Source organism: Sus scrofa, chromosome 4, assembly GCF_054392235.1.
Source record: "Sus scrofa isolate SSC_HxYL_T2T_F1_AM1 chromosome 4, Sscrofa_HxYL_maternal_Yorkshire_Landrace_v2.0, whole genome shotgun sequence".
NCBI lineage: Eukaryota > Metazoa > Chordata > Mammalia > Artiodactyla > Suidae > Sus > Sus scrofa.
In genome coordinates, this window is record NC_139386.1 from 104,289,307 (window position 1) to 104,303,130 (window position 13,824).

The 13,824-nt window shown below is 44.0% G+C and overlaps 1 protein-coding gene across 2 annotated transcripts in view; it reads left to right on the top strand.

The window, feature by feature from the left end:
- The window catches only part of PDZK1 (PDZ domain containing 1), a 65,821-nt gene that overhangs the window by 8,839 nt on the left and 43,158 nt on the right, over positions 1–13,824 (top strand). Inside the window, exons 1-2 of one of the 2 annotated variants that reach the window (XM_085023116.1) lie at positions 4,780–4,887; positions 10,134–10,556. The exons of the other annotated variant lie outside the window; for it this stretch is intronic. The gene's annotated coding sequence lies outside the window, so the exon portion shown is untranslated. Of the gene's footprint in view, positions 1–4,779; positions 4,888–10,133; positions 10,557–13,824 lie in introns of those variants that run through there. 2 annotated transcript variants of the gene reach the window in all.

A 13,824-nucleotide genomic window follows, 5' to 3' on the forward strand; every position in this document is an offset into this window, starting at 1 on the left:
AAATTTAGGATTATTTGTCCTAGTTCTGTGAAAAATGTCATTAAATCTGTAGATTGCTTTGGGTAGTATGGCCTTTTTAGTAAATATTTTTTTTTGTCTTCTTAGGGCTGCACCCATGGCATATCGAAGCTCCCAGGCTAGGGATAGAATTGGAGCTACAGCTGCCAGCCTACACAACAGCCACAGCAATGTGGGATCCGAGCTGCATCAGTTACCTACACCACAGCTCACGGCAACACCAGATCCATTAACCCACTGAGCGATACCAGGGATCAAACCTATGTCCTTATGGATACTAGTCAGGTTCATTACCACTGAGACACAATGGGGAACTCACATTTTAACAGTATTAATTCTTCCCATCCAAGAGCATGGGATATCTTTCCATTCTTTGTGATTCCAACTCTCTTTTATTATTTTTATTTATTTATTTATTTCTGATTCCAACTTTTGATAACTCTGTTTCCTTGGGCTTTTCTCAGTTCCTCCCCTGGCTCTGTTTCCTCATTTATAAAATGAGGTGACTGCTTCCTTCAGAATACTGAAAAAACAAACACACAGATCTGAATTTGGCTTCCTCTCCGTTTGAAAGATTTCAATGACTTGGGAGTTCCTAGCCTAAGAACTTCCAAATGCTGTGGGTGCAGCCCTAAAAAAGAAAAAAAAAAAAAAAAAGATTTCAATGACTCCATGTAGAGGGTATCTGTCATTCTTCTGGCTACCCAATAGTATCTTCTGGTGGAACCTGCTGCACCCTCCTTTCTCCCCTCCTTGACTCCCTGTGAGAGTGCTGGTAGAAGGCAGAGCTCTGATTTTTCCTACAGGAGCCCCAAAGAGCAGATACATCTTCTTTCCACCCTCTGAAAACTGGAATTGGGCTAATTAGAAGTTCCTTCAGGTCTTTGTATCTTAAGGGCATGCTGCAAAGATGAGGTGACAGTGGGTGGAATAATACTCCGCAGTGGGATTCTTTCAAGGTCTTTCAAGGCACCTGGTCGCTGCCCGACCCTCATCATGTCATAGCCAAACCAAGATACAACTCACTGAATACCCCAAGCTATCTTACAGTTGCAAATTTCTACATATGTTGTTTACTTTTCTAGAGACTCCTTCCTTTCTTTCTTCGACTGATAAACTTTTTTTTTTGCTTTTTAGGGACCACACTGGCTGCATATGGAGATTTCCAGGCTAGGGGTCACTTCAGAGCTACAGCTGCCAGCCCATGCCACAGCCACAGCAATGCAGGATCCAAGACAGGTCTGTGACCTACACCACAGCCCAGGGCAACACCAGATCCCCAACCCACTGAGCAAGGCCAGGGATGGCTCCGTGGATACTAGTTGGATTTGCTTCTGCTATGCCACAATGGGAACTCCTTTTTGACTGATAAACTCTTTTTTTTTTAATTTTTATTAATTTGTTTGTTTTTTTGGGCTGAGCCTGCAGTATGTGGATGTTCCCCAACCAGTGACTTGAGCCACAGCAGCGACAACACCAGATCCTAACCTGCTGTGCCACAGAACTCCTGACTGATAAACTCTTAGTTATCCTTTCAATTTCAGCTCATGGCTCTATGGGGGGGAACCACAATTAAATAAAAATAAACTCATTGACTAAAGGGGAAAAGGAGGAAAGTGGAAAATAGGAATAAGAAAGGAGAAATAAACATAAATATCAAAGGAATTAAAATTGAGTTTTTTGGTTCTTTTTTTTGTCTTTTTGTCTTTATAGGGCCGCACCCAGGGCACATGGAGGTTCCCAGGCTAGGGGTCTAATCGGAGCTGCAGTGGCCGGCCTACACCACAGTCACAGCAATGCCAGATCCTCAACCCACTAAGCAAGACCAGGGATTGAACCTGCAACCCCATGGTTCCCAGTTGGATTTGTTTCCACTGCTCCACAACGGGAACTCCAAATTATGAGATTTTTCATTACTCTATGCCAAAAAGAGTTAAAATAAATTTCTATGAAATGTAAATGACCAAAATTGACTTAAAAAAATAAAAGAAAACCCAAAAGGCCTAATAACCATGAAAGAAATTGAGAAAATTATTTGGTACTATACTTAGCACTATTTTGGATAATTTATAAGTAAATTCAAGATGATTCTGATGCTGTTCAAATTGGCAGCATAGAAGAAGAAAGAAATCTAATTTCTTTTCACTAATACCAAACCTTAAAGCATAAAAGAAGACTATAGACTCATCTCACTTATGAACATTCATGTGAAAATACTAAATAAAACATGAATAAACCAACCCAGGAGGATATTAAAAATACAATACACCATAATAAGTGGAGTGGCATTTTAAAAAAATATTCCTGGATGACTCAATATTAGGAAACCTATTGATATTAATTAATATGTTAATAGATCAAAGGAGAAAGTCAACATTATTTTCTGACAATATCTTACATTAATTTCCACTGAAACGCCAAGGGACATGGTAATGGATGAATATTGTTCAACATAATAAATAAAAATCTCAAATAAAATTCTAGCATCATATTTATGGTAATAGATAAAATCATTTCTATTAAAATTAGGAGCAAGGCAAAAATGCTTCCTATTACCTATATTATTTTACATTCTAGTCTAGAAGTGTTAGCCATTGCATTTAGACAAGAAAATAAAGTTAGAGATGTACATATTGGAAATCCTGAGGCAAAATTCTTATTTATACATAATGTGACTTACATCTGGAAAAAGCAAGATAATTAATTAAGAATATTAGAAACAATGAAAGGGAGTGTACATGAATAGGCAGTTCACAAAAGAGGAAATGCAAAGAAAAGTTGTTCAGTCTTATTAGTACTCAGGGAAGTGCAAATTTTTAAGTGTGAAATATGTAATTATAATTTATATAAAATAATAAATTAAGGTACAAACATATAAATAAAATTTAGTAAGATATTCACTTATAAAATGATTTCACAAAATTATTAATTTTCCTAGATACAATTACTAGTCAGAAAATACGATAGAGGAAAAAAGTCTCACTCATAGCAATAAAGAGAAACTTCCATGCATATGAATTTAAAATGTAAAAATATTTCTATTAGGACCCATATGATAAAAACTATAAAGAACTGTTAAGGAACATAAAAGAAAATATAAATAAAGACAATTATTAATTTTCTCTATATTTATAAATTTGTCCAATCCTAATTAAAAAATTCCAGCAGCAGCCCAGTGATCTGGCCCCCATTGTTGCTGCCTTAGCCTTGACCTCTTGTTCCCATCCTGTGTTGTTACACCTTTGTGCTTCACCCTGTCTCCACCAGAACGTCTTGCTAACCCCTTAAAACATTGAAAATTTAGGGATATGCTTTTGTATCTCACTACAAAGCATTATCTGAATTGAAAAGTAAGATAAAAGGGAATTGCAGTGATTCATTCAGCCCAGGAGTGTGGCTCAAATCATAGACTCTGGAGCCAGACTGCTCGTGTCCCAAAACTCATTTGTGGTGAGAAAGGCAAGTTTCTGTACTCAGGCCATAATAAATGAACACCTTTGACACACACTGAGCAACTACAAAGTGTTAGGCAACACAGGGCACAGAGAGACAGACTATCTTAGTGGTTAAATGCAGCCTCTGGAGTCAGAAGGATAGGTTTGTAATCTGGCTTTCACAATTATTAGCTGTATAATGTTGAGCAAATTCTTAATCTCTCTGCAAATCAGCTTAATGATCTATAAAATGATGATAATAATATTCTCTTTCCAGGGTTGTTATATAGGTTAAATCAACCAACCTATGTGAACTACTTGGTATAACACCTGGCATAGAGTAGGAGCTCAGTACATGTTGGCCATGATTATTTTTATGGTTCCTCATATTTGAGACAATTTACAGTGTCTTAAACACATCTGCATATATGATCTGTGTTTAGTTCTTATAAAACATTGAACTATTATGGTTATTTAAAAATTTGTCCGAGTTCCCTTGTGGCACAGTGGGTTATGGGTCAGGCATTGATACTTCAGTGGCTTGGGTTGCTGCTCTGGTGCATGTTCGATCCCTAGCCCTGCAACTTCTACATGTCACAAGAGGGCTAAAAATTTTTTTTAGGGAGGTCCTATCATGGGGCAGCAGAAACGAATCCGATTAGTATCCATAAGAATGCAGGTTCAATCTCTGGCCTCGCTCAGTGGGTTAAGGATCCCGGTGTTGCCTTGAGCTGTGATGTAGGTCGCAGATGCGGCTCAGATCCTGCGTTGCTGTGGCTGTGGCATAGACCAGCAGCTATAGCTCCGATTGACCTCTAGCCTGGGAACCTTCATATGCCGTGGGCGTGGCCCAAAAAAGCTTAGTTCATTTGAATTAAGCATATGGAGGCTTAGAGAGGCATTGTGACTAGCTTAAAATCACAGCCTTTAAGTGGGTGGACCAAGGATTCTAACCCCCAAGTTATGGGGTCTTTCTCTTGGAATTTCTTTTGTCTCTTTTCTCATACCCATCCAGTCATTCAGGAACAGCTGCAACACAAGAAGGCCTCTGATAACAATAATAAGATCATAAAGTATATCAAGGAATAAAGAAGGAGAAATGATAAATGAAGGATCTGGAAAGATGGACGGCAGTGTAGTTAGGTGGTGACAGATGTTTGCTGACTTTGGGGAGCCAGGGCCTCACAGGTACAGCAGTGAGTGGGCTGGGAAGATTTGGCTTCCAGTCCTGGCTCTGCACTAGCTAGCTGTGAGCTATTGAGAAGGTCATATCTCTTTCCTAGGCGTGTTTCCTGAGGGACTGGAGCAAGTGAGATGGGAGGGGACAGGGGAGGAACTGCTTCCAAGAAGAGAGTGTCAGAGGCTGGCCGGGTCGTCAGCGCTGATGCAAGAGTGGCAGCTTCGTGATGCCTAGGGCCGAGCTGGAGCCGAGAGTGTAAGTCTTTCGCGGGCCGTTCTGGAGGGCTGTGGGTAGGCGGGGGCCATGGGGGCAAGGATGCTCTTGAATTAGGTGACCTTGGTGCTGGAGATGGGGACACTCCGGTGTGGCACAGGCAGGGCCCTGCTGGTTCTGCACTATGACCGCTAGAGGGCACTGCATCCCAGTTCAAGCCCGAGACCCGTCCAAACCGGATCCTGCACAGTTCCTGATCCCAGTCTCTGGCCCCTTGAGCCACGGGGGTGTGGGATGCATTCCTAGACTAGTAATGAAGGTCTGGAGGGTGGAAGATCGGGTCTGGCGGGTCTTGGGGACCCAGCCTAGACTAGCGCGGCAGCTAGTCCTCAACAGCAGGAAGAGGGGGTGGGGAGGAAAGTTTGGGGACTTTTTGGGTCCACCATGTGCTGGAGGCAGGTCTCCTCTCCCTCATAAAATGTGGCGAAGGATGAGAACTCAGGTGCTCAGGGTTCGTGGACTTTCATCAATAAGAGGGACTCGCAGCCTGCAGGAAACGCCCTCCTTACCCTGACCTTTTATAGAGCAAGGCACATGGAGTCCTGAACTCAAATCCAAGCTTCTTGCTCAGCCTCAACATTCGTCTTGTGTTTAAAGCTCCCTCATGAGAATGTTGTGACTATGTATATATATATAGTTGTGACTATATATATATATATATATACACATAGGACCGCACCCATGGCATATGGAGATTCCCAGTCTAGGGGTCCAATCAGAGCTACAGCTGCTGGCCTACGCTAGAGCCACGGGCAACTCAGGATCCGAGTGGCAACTTCGACCTACACCATGGCTCATGGCAAGGCGGGATTCTTAACCCATTGAGCCAGACTAGGGATGGAACCCACATCCTCATGGATCCTAGTCAGGTTTGTTAACCACTGAGCCACAAAGGGAACCCCCTGACTGTTAAATGACACGTGAAACTGTCCTCAAGATTTTCTGGGGCAGGTGGACTGTTACTGGTGGGAATGAGAATGTAAAGAAGAGGTTCTGTTCTCTCTGCTACCAAAGCCCAGATCTAGCCTCTCCGAGGAGCTGAAAGGTTACCAATAAGTTCAACAAGTTATATCAAAAGAGTCATCCGGGCATTAGAAGGATGTGTGATAGGAGTTTGAGGCATGGTTCAGTAGTAACGAATCTGAGTATTATACATGAGGACGGGGGGTTCACTCCCTGGCTTCATTCAGTGGGTTAAGGATCCAGCATTGTAGTGAGCTGTGGATTAGGTTGCAGACAATCCCGCATTGCTGTGGCTGTGTCGTAGGCTGGCAGCTGCAGCTCCATTTCGACCTCTAGCCTGGGATCTTCCATATGCCATGGGTACAGACCTAAAAAGACCAAAAGAAAAAAAGAAAGAAAAAGAATGTATGATAGATCTAGCATCAGCCTAATAAACTCTTGTATTTTCATAGTAGTGATGAGCACATATGACATTTTGAGAAATCTCTAACAACGGTAGGGAGATTTGAAAATTATTATTTCTATTGATGACAAATTCTATTTCTATTTCTCTTGATGACAAATTCTAATATAGTTTGTTGCCTCCACTCATAATTGACGCAAATGCTAACTCACAGCCTGAAACTGGTGAAAATGATGTAATTCATGATCCCATGAGTGAAGTCGTGAAGCTCCAGCTAAGAACCCCCACAGGACAGTCTCCTCATTTTGCAAGTAGGGAAACTGAAGCAACCAGGTCTCCTGATTCCTAGATGAAAGGTCTTCCCACTAATGTGTATAATTCTGGAACGTGGGGAAAAATACATCTAAACTATTCTTTTCACCCTAGAATTCTCAGGTTTGCTTTGCCAAAAACGTGCCAGAGGCCCAAAGCCTCCCTTGTTTGCATCGCCTCCAGAGCATGTATCTGGGATGTGACCTTCCCTCGAGGTAACTCCTAGGGCCAGTCCCAAGCTCCATGAAACCCAGTGGCTTGTCCCAGGCCAGCTTTTAAGGGATTCCGAGGAGAGTTGATTCAGGCCTTGGTAACTTTCCTCTGGTAATCATCTCTTTTTTATTTATTTTATTTTTTATTTTAATTTTTTTTTTTTTTGTCTTTTTGCCACTTCTTGGGCCGCTCCCGTGGCACATGGAGGTTCCCAGGCTAGGGGTCTAATTGGGAGCTGTAGCCACAGGCCTATGCCAGAGCCACAGCAACGCAGGATCCGAGCCGCTTCTGCAACCTACACCACAGTTCAGGGCAACGCCGGATCCGTGACCCACTGAGCAAGGCCAGGGATCAAACCCGCAACCTCATGGTTCCTAGTCAGATTCGTTAACCCCTGAGCCATGACAGGAACTCCAATCATCTCTTTTTTATTGATAAGAACAATCCTTTGTCCTTTAGCCTCCATGAAGACTGAACAGAAGAAAGTAGCCTGGACGATTTAGAACAGTGTAAGGAATTTAGGCTTTGTCGGGTACAGGTGCTTCAAGGAGTTCACCTGGATTTCCCTCCCATGAACACACAGTGTGTTTCTTTCCCATTTGAGGAAATTGTGTCCCTGAAAGCCTCCCGCCCCCAAGAAAAATGAGCCTGCTGGCCCCTCAGACACGAGTAACACTTCCCTCCCCAGGCTCCTGGGGATAAAGAACATTTCAAGAAATGGGCTTTCGTAGGGGCCTCAGTGGAAGCCTTTCTTGCTTGAGCAGTTTTGTCAACGGTCCCATCCCTGCTCCTGGACCCCAGGTCCCCAGTGGATCTCTTTACCTTAAGACAGAGGCTCTTCTTTCCTGCTCTCAGGCTCTGGTGAAAGCACTTTGAAGCCCTTGAATAAGCTCTCAGCCCTTGACTTTTTCTTTGGTCTTGTTAAAACTCCACCTCTCACTTCTGTCACTGCTGGTGCCTTCATTACGAATATATAAGTTCTTGGAAAACAACAGAATGGGTTCTTTTTTAGCAGTCAGGGTCTTCCTGCTGTTCTCCTCCTCTACCCCCACTGTGAGCTTCTCCACCTCCTTACTCCATTGCTTTCTTCTTTTCCTTTCCTCTTCCGTGTGTGTGTGTGTGTGTGTGTGTGTGTGTGTGTGTGTGAGACTAACATCTTGAAAGGGCTGAGAAGAAACACTCTTTGAAACTGTTTTCTTCACTTTGGGGGACAAAGATTTTTCACTTGATAATTCATAATAAGCATAAGACTGATAATAGAATAACTAAAAGACATAAAGACAGAATGTGCCCTCAAATATGAAGGAAGGTGCCTGGTGTCTTCTTGAGAGAAGACGTGGCTGAGGTGTAGGACCGAGCACAAAGTTCTGAGTGTTGTCAGGTGAGACACACATGGGGAACATTGCCTTATTCCATCAGAGTGTTCAGCTTTCACTACAGAATGAGGCCATTCCAGGAGCCTGGGGTATAGAAACCCTTGTTGGTAGAGGGGTCTTTCCTCCCATTTCATGACTCTCAACACCATCCTGGTCTCAGGACCAGTCCACTACAGCCCATAGGACATCTGGCCAGGTAGAGGTAAACTGTTAGACTGGACCTGGTACCTGGTAACCCAGTATCCTTGTCCCTACAGTAGTGGTAAATTTATGACCTTTCTGTTCCCTCAAATGGAGATTTGTCCACGCTTGTCTCTGGGGGATACTTGGAAGGATGGCTATGAGGGCATCCAGCATTTCTCATCATCCAGGAGTTACACAACAAAGAATGTTATGAACATGAAGAGGAGCTGAAGATGATGGGGCTGTGTCTGCATGAAGGTGGGGCCACTTGAGCCCAGCAGAGCACATATATTCAGACTCCTCATTGCAAAAACCTCAGAGTTCTGCAAAGACCTCAGGGCAGCATCTGTTCATCTTGCAAACAGTTGCACACACCATTTTCCTAAAATGCTGCTCCTGATCCCTCATCACTGAATGTCATCACGTGGTAGGCACTGTGCGGTTGACGTGACGGAGCAGGGTCTGCTCTTAGAAGAACTTGCTGTGCTGAGAGGCCCTGGTGAGATGAGGCAGAGAAAACCCAGGAAGGAGAGAGGGAAGGCAGACCACCCCGTGCACCAGATACTCTCAGGCTCTTTTGTGGACATTTGAATTGAGCTTTTAAAGAAGGGAAGATTTCAACAGGCAGAGGCAAGCATTTTTCAGATATAGGAACAATAGGAACAAAGAAGGAATAGGGACACACGGGGCTTGTTTGGAAATCAGAGGAGTGATGGAGGTGGCTAGAATGTAGGCTGCCTCCCGGTCGGGGGCGGAGGAGCAGCCCCTCCCCCACAGCCTCCCAAATATTTATCCTGTGAGCTTTTGGATGGCTAAGGTACCTGGGTCCAATCACATAATTTAGCAGCTAATACATTGCTTCCAAGATATGACTAATAAGTGCTCAAGGTGAAAAGAAAATCTGATTGGATGTTGAATTATATTTGTATCACACTTTCCTGGGACTGGGAGATCTTAGAGATGGAAGGGACCCATGCATCTTCTAGTCCAGTTGCAAGCAGGGTGCAGACACTTCCCTGCCAGTGGTTCTCAAACTTGAGCTTGTATCAGTTCACCAGGATGGTTGGTTAAAATATGGGTGTCTGCGCCCAGCCACAGAGCTTCTGATTTAGTAGGTTTGTGGAGGGGCCCAAGGATTTGTACTCCTGACAAGTGGTTTTCTGTCACATGTCCCCTTGAAGCTCTCCTGGCTCCATCCACATGTGGCTCCTCATGTGTGAGTGTGTAGGGTGTTGTTGGCTGGGAAGAGCACCTCTGATCTTTGGTCTGGTTTGGGGCTTACACTGGCTTTGTGACTGGCGTGCCAGCAGCCCAGGTGATGTGACGAACACCGCAGAGGCTGATGGAGAAGAGGACTCTGCTCCCTTTCTCTGTCTTGGCCTCAGCCCTTCCAGCGTCTCCCCTGGGGAAGGGTGAACTGACCCCTCTGGCACAGCCCACAGTTTCCTGGAAGGAAACCAAAACTCAGGGCCAGAGGGCACTTAGAGCAAAGCTGCGTAGGCATTTCACTCCCCACCCCCACCCCCCCGCTACTGTCCCCACTGGCCTTTTGCCCAGAGTCCTTGGTAACATTGTATGAGGAGGGAGCCAGGGCTGTGGGGACAAGGTGGCAGCTTCAGGGGTGGGGGTGGCAGGGTGGTGGGACAGGCCTGGGAATAACACCTCTCTGTCTGTAATGACTGGTTCACTGGGAAGAGTGGGCTTAAGTTCTGACTTTTTAAAGGAAGGCAGAGAAAAACCTGTCTGCCCAGGTCACCGTGGTGTCCTGTCTCTTCCAGGGCACAGAGGACAGCAGGTTCCTTCATAGCCAGGCCTCCCTTCTGCACGACTGCTGGCTCGGCAGTCCACACGCTGCTACCTGCTCCACACACTGATTTGCACAGGGATAACCTGAGTTCCTCCAAGACACAGCAGCCTGATGGCAGAAGCAGCTGCAGTCACAGCCCTGTCCTCTGGGCTAGGGCGCCCCCTCACCATCCCCACGAAACCACACTGTGCTGTGTGAACAAATAGGATGACAGCTCCTCTCTGCAAGTCACAGCCTCTTGGATGCTGAAGTCACTAGCACATGGCTCTGCAGCTGCAGGTCCCCGTTCTCCCCTGCTTGTCGCCTCTCAGGAGCCGCACCACATGAATCCCAGGACTGAGCTCCTCTCCAGGGCTCCTGCCAAGCTCTGTCTTTGGTGGAAGGAGTTGAGGAGGTGAGCCTCAACTGTCCCATTTTGTGACAGCTGCCTTTCTTCAGCCTCCCCACAGCCACTAGGAATCCCAGGCCCTCCTGATGCCTAATTCTTTGAATTAAGGACTTAGCATTTGTCCTCCAGAATATTTCCAATCTCATTTAGTGAGGAAGGAAAAGATAGTGTTTAGCAAAGTGTCCACTGCTGAGTGTGGGGTGGCAGGACTCCTACTGGCTGGGGGCACAGAGGCTGTACCCCAACCTTAAGGCTGATCAGATGGGAGCATCCTTAATCTGACCTGGGCTTCTGAGAAGGTGTACATTCTTTGGTGGATAGTGAAGGCGAGTATTGTGGGGTTTTTTTCCGTGGCATGTTAGGATTCTAAGCAATGGGAAAAATGGGGTGCACGTGGGTTAGACTGTTCTCTGAAGTAGAGTGTCAGGGAGTCCTGGGACCATCCTGAAGGAGTGATACTTTCATGCAGGGGTCTTTTAAATCATGCCACAGACTTGGGCCCAGCAGGCTGTTCTTTGTCTTGATGCTCTCTCAACTGGCCCTTTGCCTCTGGACGGGATGGTCCCCAGTCTCTCTGTGAAAGGTGGAGTCAGGCTGTGGCCTTGAGATCCAGGGCACTTTCCCTGCTGTTCTCCTGTCCCCAGGCTTGTTCCTTTGGGGCCCCTGAGAAGCTGGCTCTTTAAGACAGGGTCCAAACTTCCCAAGCACCATAAATTCTCCGTTTCTGTGTTTTTCAGAAAGAGGCAAATAGAGATCCTAATCTATGTTCCAGGGGTGCCCAGATGTTGGTACATTCAGGAACCCAGGACATGGCCTGTTCTTGCTCTGTACCTGTTTTTCTCTCGGTGGAAAAGTACTGTGTATTCTGACCCCTCAGCTGGGAAAAGGAAGAGGGAGGGAATGACTGCTAAAGTACCTTTTGCAGCCAGCTTGCAGGTATTAATAAGTCACAGCTCTCCGGGGGTCCTCAGGCCTGCCCTGCCCTGCTACCTGGTTGGTGAAGAAAAAAAAAAAACTAGAAAGTTTAGATCAGCAGTCATGTGGGATGACAATGTGTGAAGCAGCCAAGGAGTGTGGCTTTGCCCTTCCTTTTGCCCATCACCTTGTCATGCTGTAAAACATTTATCTCAGGTCTGCATCTGGACCTTGGCCTAATAAATTCCTCCAAAGATATGCAGGCTACACAGACTGCTTCTTCAGGTGTTGGATGAGGTCAGAGTAACACAGGGGAGATTGTCGTAAACATTGACTCAAGTCGGGGACAGAAAGCCAGTGGAGCTTAAAATGTCAGGCTCTGAGTAAGTTAATGAGCTACTAAAAAGACAAGGTAATAGTAGGATAATCAGACCTGAAGCTGGAGTAAAAATTTAGGCATATCAGGGATAGAGCTCAAATGTGACATCTTGTGCTAAGCCAGGCAAAGTGGTATAGTAGAAGGGACATTGGCCTTGGAATTTTTTTTATCGACATTTAGTTGATTTATAACACTGTATTGGTTTCAAGTGTACAATATAATAATTCAATATTTGTATAGATTATACTCCATTTAAGGTTATTACAAAATAATGGCTATATTTCCCTGTGTGGTACAATATACCTTGTTGATTATTTTATACCTAATAGTTTGTGCCTCTTAATCTCATAATCCTATTTTGCCCCTCCCCTCCTCCCTCTCCCCACTGGTAACCACTCCTTTGTTCTCTATACCTGTGCCTCTTTTTCTGTTTCATTATATCCATTTGTTTTAATTTTTAGATTCTACATATGCGTGATAATATATAGCATTTGTCTTTCTCTGTCTGACTTCTTTCACCAAAGCATAATACCCTCTAGGTCATCCACATTGTTGCAAATGACAGAGTTTCCTTTGTTTTTATGGCCGAGTGATATTCATTGCATGTAATACATCTTCTTTATCTATTCATTATTGAAACTTAGGTTGCTTCCATAGCTTAGCTATTGTAAATAATCTTGTAAATATTGCTGCTATGAACATTGGAGTGCATATAGCTTTTCTTTTAAGTGGCTATGCCTGAAGCATGTGGAAGTTCCCTGGCTGGGGATCGAACCTACGCCACAGCAGTGATCTGAGCCCCTGCAGTGACAATGCAAGATCTTTAACTTGTGGAGCCACCAGGGAACTCCCTTCATGGATCTTTTCAAATTAATGTTTTCATTTTCTTCAGATGTATGTCTAGAAGTGGAATTGTTGGATCCTATGGTAGTTCTACCTTTAGTTTTTTTGAGTAGCCTCCGTACTGTATTCCATAATGGCTACACAATTTTACATTCCTACCAACAGTGTAGGAGGGTAACCTTTTCTCCACAACCTCATCAACATTTGTTATTTACAGACCTTTTGATGAGTCATTTTGACATGTGTGAGGTGATATCTTACTGTGGTTTTGATTTGCATCTCTGATGATTAGTGATATTGAATATTTTTTTAAATGTGACTATTGACCATCTAAATATCTTCTTTAGAAAATGTCTATTCAGGTCTGCTGCCCATTTTAAAATCAGGTTTCTTATTATCAAAATAATATAATGCTATATATTATTTTGATATTGAGTTGTATGAGTTGTTTATATATTTTGGGGTATTAGCTCCTTATCAGTCATATCATTTTCAAATATTTTCTCCCACTCAGTGGGCTGTCTTTTTTTTCCTCGATGGTTTCCTTGCTGTGCAAAAGCTTTTAAGTTTAATTAGGTCCCATTTGTTTGTTTTTCCTTTTGTGTCTTTTGCTTTAGGAGATAGATACAAAATAAATATTGCTACAATTTATGTCAAAGAATGTTCTGCCTATGTTAACTTCTTGGAGTTTTATGGTTTTGGGTCTTACATTGAGGTCTTTAATCCATTTTGAGTTTATTTTTGTGTATGATGTGGGAAAAAGTTTTTATTTTTTATTTTTTTTATTTAACAGATGCACCTGTGGCATATGGAAATTCCCTGGCCAGGGGCTGAATCAGAGATGCAGCTGAGGCCTCTGCCACAGCCACAGCAACGCCAGATTCAAGCTGCATCTGTGACCCATGCTGTAGCTTACAGCAATGCCAGACCCTTAACCCACTGAGTGAGGCCAGGGATCGAACCCACATCCTCAAAGAGACAATGTCAGGTCCTTAACCCACTGACTGAGCCACAATAGGAACTCCATGAGAAAATTCTAATCTTATTCTTCTACATGTAGCTGTTTAGTTTTCCCATCACTACTTACTGAGTAGTCTGTCTTTTTCCCATTTTATATTCTTTCTCTCTCTTTAAAAA